Source organism: Procambarus clarkii, unplaced genomic scaffold (assembly GCF_040958095.1).
Source record: "Procambarus clarkii isolate CNS0578487 unplaced genomic scaffold, FALCON_Pclarkii_2.0 HiC_scaffold_652, whole genome shotgun sequence".
NCBI classification, from domain to species: domain Eukaryota; kingdom Metazoa; phylum Arthropoda; class Malacostraca; order Decapoda; family Cambaridae; genus Procambarus; species Procambarus clarkii.
In genome coordinates, this window is record NW_027189685.1 from 1 (window position 1) to 7,403 (window position 7,403).

The 7,403-nt window shown below is 43.5% G+C and overlaps 1 non-coding gene across 1 annotated transcript; it reads right to left on the reverse strand.

Moving 5' to 3' along the window:
- Positions 1-4,177: 4,177 nt before the first annotated feature.
- LOC138361713 (5S ribosomal RNA) lies at positions 4,178-4,296 on the reverse strand. Its single transcript, XR_011227128.1, has one exon. It is a non-coding gene; the product is annotated as a 5S ribosomal RNA (ribosomal RNA).
- Positions 4,297-7,403: the final 3,107 nt, after the last annotated feature.

Here is a 7,403-nt window from a genome sequence, read left to right on the forward strand (position 1 = left end):
TGTTTATTCTGTTTTTGGTCTCTCTGGCTTAATCTGTTAAGTTAAGGAGATGACATTTTAAATATTAACCGTTTTCTTGACATTTTTCAAACCTTAGAGGGTGGCATGCATAGTAATCCTAATGTGGAACATAACAATGAATCTCTAATCTCTAGAAAAAAGATACCGAGTGTTATATGTGTGTTGGAGAGAGAGAGAGAGAGAGAGAGAGAGAGAGAGAGAGAGAGATAGAGAGAGAGAGAGAGAGAGAGAGAGAGAGAGAGAGGAGAGAGAGAGAGAGAAAGAGAGAGAGAGAGAACATGCAGAGACAGAGACAGAGACAGAGACAGACAGACAGACAGACAGACAGAGACTGAGAGAGAGAAAACACACACAGACAGTTTCATAAATATTCTCATTTATAGCTATTTGCTTTCAGTGACAGAGGTTTTTGTTATAATAGTATTGGTGTCTAACACTCACAATCTCTTTAGAAATTAAAGTGTGGCTCCAATGAGCCGAGTTTGTTGGTTTGAGGCCAAGCCACCACCACAGGGCAGTAAGTAAGCCGTTTACTTGGAGGAGGTGTACTTGGTGACGGCCTTAGTGCCCTCAGAGACGGCGTGCTTGGCCAGTTCTCGGCAACAGGAGCCTTACACCGTCTGGATCTCCCGACTGGTAATGGTGGAACGCTTGTTGTAGTGGGCCAGGCGAGAAGCTCGGCGGCGATGCGCTCGAAGATGTCGTTCACGAACGAGTTCATGATCGACATGGCTTTGGAAGAGATACCAGTGTCGGGGTGGACCTGCTTCAGCACTTTGTAGATGTAGATGCTGTAGCTCTCCTTCCTCCTGCGCTTCTTTTTCTTATCGCCCTTGGCAATGGCCTTCTGGGCCTTTCCGGCCTTCTTGGCAGCCTTTCCAGATGCCTTGGGTGGCATGATGATGCTCGTGCTGGCTGGCGTTGCGATACAATAATGAACTTTTGCGCGAGTCGAGCTTTCCTTTTATATCCCGCTCGCGACTCAGCTCAGAGCGGGTCGCGTGGCGGAGCGCGCTGATTGGTCAGTGGCGGACTCCCTTGATCCTGAGCGGGGTATATAACACGAAGCTCGATCTGCGGGCCGGCATAAAACACCACAAACCCACAACAGCAGCAGCAATGTCAGGACGCGGCAAGGGAGGCAAAGTGAAGGGCAAGTCAAAGTCTCGCTCCAGCAGGGCCGGACTTCAGTTCCCCGTGGGCAGAATTCACCGTCTGCTGCGTAAAGGCAACTACGCCGAACGCGTCGGTGCTGGCGCTCCTGTCTACCTGGCAGCCGTCATGGAATACCTCGCTGCCGAAGTTCTGGAGCTCGCCGGTAACGCCGCACGTGACAACAAGAAGACCCGTATCATCCCACGTCACTTGCAGTTGGCCATCCGCAACGACGAAGAACTCAACAAACTTCTGTCTGGCGTAACCATTGCACAGGGAGGTGTTCTTCCAAACATTCAGGCAGTTCTTTTGCCAAAGAAGACAGAGAAGAAGTAAGCACTTCTGCCACCCACCACGACAAATACCATAACCAGGCTCCATCCGGAGCCACACACACTTTAATAGAGAGATTCAAGTAGACAATCAACTTTCAAAACATTAATAATAACATTTATATTGATTTCATTTGGAATGTGTACATAACAAACAAACAAACAAAACAAAATTATAGGGGATATTCAGCATCACTTGGAATATTAACCAATCATATAAATCCAATATATATTTTTATATTTTACTTTAAGCGTAGGGAATTCATATTCTATCAATTTTTAATCATACAAATGAACAAAGCAATTCTTCACTAGACGTAATGAATGAATAAATGATCAAGGTTTTAATGTGTTTCATGAATAAATATTATATATATATATAATATATATATATATATACTATATATATATTATATATATATATATATATTATATATATATATATAATTATATATAATATAATATAAATATAATATATATTATAATACTTGTGAACCAGAATATGGTTTGAGCAGCAGCGATCGTGCCATTGGCCGAAGTGCAACAATTCAAATAATTTAAAGGGCCTGCTCGTGTATATAGTAGAGGCTGGGAGACTGGGGCCGGTGGTGGGTGATGGGTGATGAGTGATGGTGTGGTGTGGTGTGGTGTTGTTAAGAGTTTGATTTACGGCCAGCCAGCCCAGCTGCAGCAAAGGCAGGGGCAGGGCAAGGCAAGGCAGGCAAGGCAAGGCAAGGCAAGGCAAGGCAAGGCAGGCAAGGCAAGGCAATAACAGGACAGGACAGGCAAGGCAAGGCAAGGCACAGGCAGGCAAGGAGGCAAGCAGCAGCAGCGGGCGGGCAGGCGGGCGGCGGGCGGGCAGGCAGGCACCAGCGCAGCCAGCCAGCCAGCCAGGCAGGCAGGCAGGCAGGCAGGCAGGCAGTGCAAGGCCAGGCAGGCAGGCAGGCAGTGCAGGCAGCCAGCCAGGCAGGCAGGCAGGCAGCCAGCCAGCCAGCCAGCCAGCCAGCCAGCCAGCCAGCAGCCAGCCAGCCAGCCAGCCAGCAGGCAGGCAGCAGCCAGCCAGCCAGCCAGCCACTCCCACTTTGTATTTATATGCATTCAATTTATATTCAAACATTATATATGTTAAGGGCCTAGTTTTAGTGTTTATTTTAAAAATGACAAACATCGAGTCGTTTTACCAGTCCTTTAGCGTTAACGGTGATGCATTTTAAACTGAACAGAAATCACCTTTTCTGGATATATCAAATATCGAATCCGCTTAATGTGCCTACAATTCAATCATTCAAAAAATACATAATTTACATCATGCCTTTTCATAGAACAGACAATAAGATTTGAGACAATAAGAACTTTAGTTTTATAACTAAAGTTGCACAATTATACCAACTCTATGGTGGCTGGGTGGTAAGGTGTGTGGCTGGTGTTTTGGAAGTCGCGAGTTCAAACGACCCAATGGGAGTACTTTTTTTTTTTTTATGCCATACAATCTTCCTAGTACTATTATGTAGGTGTGTGTGTGTGGGTTTTTATTCATTCTTTGGTTTTATAGATGACATACATATTGACTCCTTTTACCGGTCCTTAATTAGGCTGTGGGGAAGCAATGGTGGTGGTGTGGTGGTGCATTTAAAACTAAACCAAAAATCACCAGTTCTGGGACGCGTCAAAGATCATATCCGCTTAATGTGTCTACAACCTAATTACTTAAAACTACACTATTTAATTCATTCATATCATGTGCATATTGGTCATTATGCTCATACAACCGACATAACAATTTATTTTCATTATTAGAATCATACATTTCATCAAGTAATACAGATACAAAGAGATTTTCTTTCTGAGAAGACCGTTAGTATTGGCTGGCTGGCAGGCAGGCAGGCAGGCAGGCATTTGAGGGTTATTATTTCGCCTGTTGATTGGGGGGAGGGTTGATGTGTTAGGGGGTTTTCGGTTAGGTGTGGTGGTGATTGGTGGTGATTGGTGGTGGTGGTGATTGGTGGTGATTGGTGGTGAGTAGTGGTGGTGGTGGTGGTGGTGGTGGTGGTGGTGGTGGTGGTGGTGGTGGTGGTAGTAGGTGGGAGGGGGGGGGGGGGGGGGAAGGGGAATGATGGTCTGTGGATTCCTTCTCCGTACCCCTTACATATAAGCAAAAACATGCCTTCCTGTGGGTATAGAAACATTAACACAAATTATATCAGTAACTGATATTGTAGCCTTTTAAACAGAAAAGATTTGTACATACAAATACTTTTAAATTATCATTTATTTGTGGAAATGGCATTTACGTCATTAAATTGATACCTCAGCATCAAGTGTCCTGCAGTGGTCCAGTGGTAAAGTGTATATAAGTGATGCGTATTCTTGGAGTTGCGAGTTCAAACCGGATTAAGCTATATATATATATATATATAATATATATATATATATATATATATATATATATATATATATATATATACAACATGTTTGTTTTGGTTGTTTGTTTTTGTATAAAGCCTCACACACTATATTAAGCGAGTTTGTTTTAAACATGACATACATATTAATTCATTTTACCAGGCCTTATTCCACACAACTCCGTGAATTTCCCGTGGAGCCAGCCAGCCAGCCAGCATTCAAACAAAAACAAACGAAACAAAACAAAACAAAACAAAAAACATTATTGCCAACAGCATTTGGTGTTCCCAGGCGGTCACCCATCCAAGTACTAACCAAACCCAACGTTGCTTAACTTCGCTGATCGGACGAGAAGCGGTGTTCTCAACGTGGTATGGCCGTTGGCATGAGACTGCCTACACATTGTGGCTAATAACCAACTCTTTTTAGTCATCACGGCAGGATACGGACCTTCTTGTGGTGTCTTAATGGTAATTGTATCCTAACATATTTTTGTCTCCTTGGCATGGATATTTAACATCGTTTATTCAGTCTTGGGTTTATGTTCTTTCGCCATTTACAGACATTTTACATCTACCTACTTCCTCAGCCTACCCTGCCAATTTCTAATGAATTTGTGGATTTTCTTTTGTAATACATACATGTGTGTGCTCATCTGCTCTTCAGTTTTTATGATATTTGTCTCATCTGTCCTGCTTTATGATACTTTTACAAAGAACATGAACAAATGCTTCTATTTTAGAGAAGATATGGGATCCAGGTTTCGGAGCCGTAAAACCAACCGTCGTGATTGGTGGACGAGTTGCCAGGTTGCAGCTTCTGTACCGTGCCGGCACATAAATAGGTTCGGCTCAAGCGGCGGCAGCATCATTCCCCCGTGACTGTCTGAGCGTCTCTCATCACCTTGGTTATCTCATCATCATCATGGTAGAAGCAAAGCCTACCAAGAAGGCTGCGGCTGCTGCTGCTGCTGTGGTGGCCACCACCAGGAAACCTCGCGTCCAGGTTGCTCACCCGAAAACTAGTCAAATGGTTCTAGCCGCGGTCGCAGCACTCAAAGACCGTAAGGGCTCGTCTCTACAAGCAATCAAGAAGTACGTTGTTGCCAACAACAAAGTCGAGGCTGCCAAGATCGCCATTTACATCCGAAGATTTCTCAAGAAAGCAGTGGCTGACGGCATTCTTGTTCAGACCAAGGGAAGTGGAGCTAGTGGATCATTCAAGCTGGCCGTAGCAGAGAAGAGGGCCGTTCTAACTCCCAAGAAAGCCACCACAACCAAGAAACCATCTACAGCAGCAAAGAAGGCCGTGGTAACTCCCAAGAAAGCCGCCACAAGCAACAAACCACCTACAGCCTTGAAAAGAAGCAGCAGCAGCAGCAGCTTGTTGTTGGGAACAAAAAGCCCAAAATAAAGAGAGCTTCAAAATCTCCCAAACCACCCAAGGCAAAGAAAGCTGTCAAGAAAACAACAAAGGCAAAATAAACGACGACATGCAAGCAGCATGAATACACATGACAATAAACATCCAGGCCTCCCCCCTCAGTGGAGGGGCCTCATATGATTCCAAAAAGAGTTTAGTTTTGTAGACAAATAAATCATTACTTTTGGGGTAGATTTACTCTGTATATTATATATATATATATATATATATATATATATATATATATATATATATATATATATATATATATATATATATACATACACACATACATGGGTGAGGTGATATGGTACCAAAGTTTTGGGTGAGGTGATTGACATTTACACAAGATAAAACACGAACCAATGGGAATAAAAACATAAGAATGGAAGTAACTGCAGAAGGCCTATTGGCCCATAACACAAGCACTTCCTCTTGATGCTTCTATATTGGTTCGGAGTCTTGAAGCTATAATATATATATATATATATATATATATATATATATATATATATATATATATATATATATATATATATATATATATATATATATATATATATATATATATATATGCACACAAAACTAAATAGTCTTGTTAGACAAATTGCCCCTATTAGAGGCAAGTTGACTAACAAGCCGAATGACTGCAATTGTTTTGAATTTGAGTTAAATCTAACATAGAAATGTAATCAAACCTAACCTAACCTATGCTAACCCAAGCTAAGCTAACCTAACCTAACCTAAGCTAAGCTAACCTAACCTAACCTAACCTAACCCAGCAATTCATGATCTTAATATAATACTGTTAATTGGATAAACCAATTTGGAAAGAAATGTTCGAAAATAACAAAATTAACTGTGCTTGTTAGGAAAATTGGGCCTTGCATACTTGTCCCAATAGTGTGGTTCTCGCTTTTAGGTACGACATAAACGTATACCTAAGTTGAGAGAGAAAAAGATTCGCACTCAAACATGCATATCGATTGCCAGTCCTGAATTCTGGGTAGATATTCGTGTCCTCCCTTTTCATTTACCATCATTTGGATACTATCAAAACAGCTCTGAGAAGGATAAAATGAATAAAACGGGTAGCTCACTCATGTAAAAAGGAAGAGTTGGGAAAGATCTCTCTCTCTCTCTCTCTCTCTCTCTCTCTCTCTCCCTCACCCCCCCCCCCCCCCCCACCACCAATGATCCTGCTCTGCTAGTATATAACGGAACAAACCTTCCCCCCCCCACCCCTCCCTCCCCAATCAGAGTCCCTTTAAGCATGCGAGGATAAAAAATAGATTTCATAAGACCCAATGTGCTAGCTGATATCAAAACAATTTATGTTATCGTCTATTAAGCCCTTCAGTAAAAAAGTATAGGGACCTAATTAGGTCCCGTTTTGAGGTGGTGGTGGGTGGAATCGATGGATTAGCCAAGCTCTTATCCGCCGAATCCGTAGAGGGTACGACCCTGGCGCTTCAGAGCGTACACCACGTCCATGGCAGTGACGGTCTTCCTCTTGGCGTGTTCCGTGTAGGTTACAGCATCACGGATGACGTTCTCGAGGAACACCTTCAGGACGCCACGGGTCTCTTCGTAGATGAGACCCGAAATACGCTTCACGCCGCCACGACGAGCTAAGCGACGAATAGCGGGCTTGGTGATGCCCTGGATGTTGTCACGTAGCACCTTACGATGACGCTTGGCGCCACCCTTTCCGAGTCCCTTGCCTCCCTTGCCGCGTCCAGTCATGGTGTTGAAGTTGTGTGAATAATAAAATTTCGGCACGATTTCCCCAGACTATATCCCGTCAAGCGGACGTACTTGTAGCATGGCAACTCCTAACTCCTGCCTGTCCTTACTTTATGCTTGTACTCGAGCAGAAACACGGCTTTCTCACAACGCTTTCAAAACTGCAGTTGCCTACTCGTCTGTTTCACGTCTCTGTGAAATGACTTTTGCACAAATCCAAAAAATAGAGCAAAATCAGCGATAATAGTGTTTGAGGTGAGCTGCCTGTTGGCTGCAGCCAGAGGAAGGAGGGGAGGGGCAACGGGGTGACGTAGGCGAGTCGAG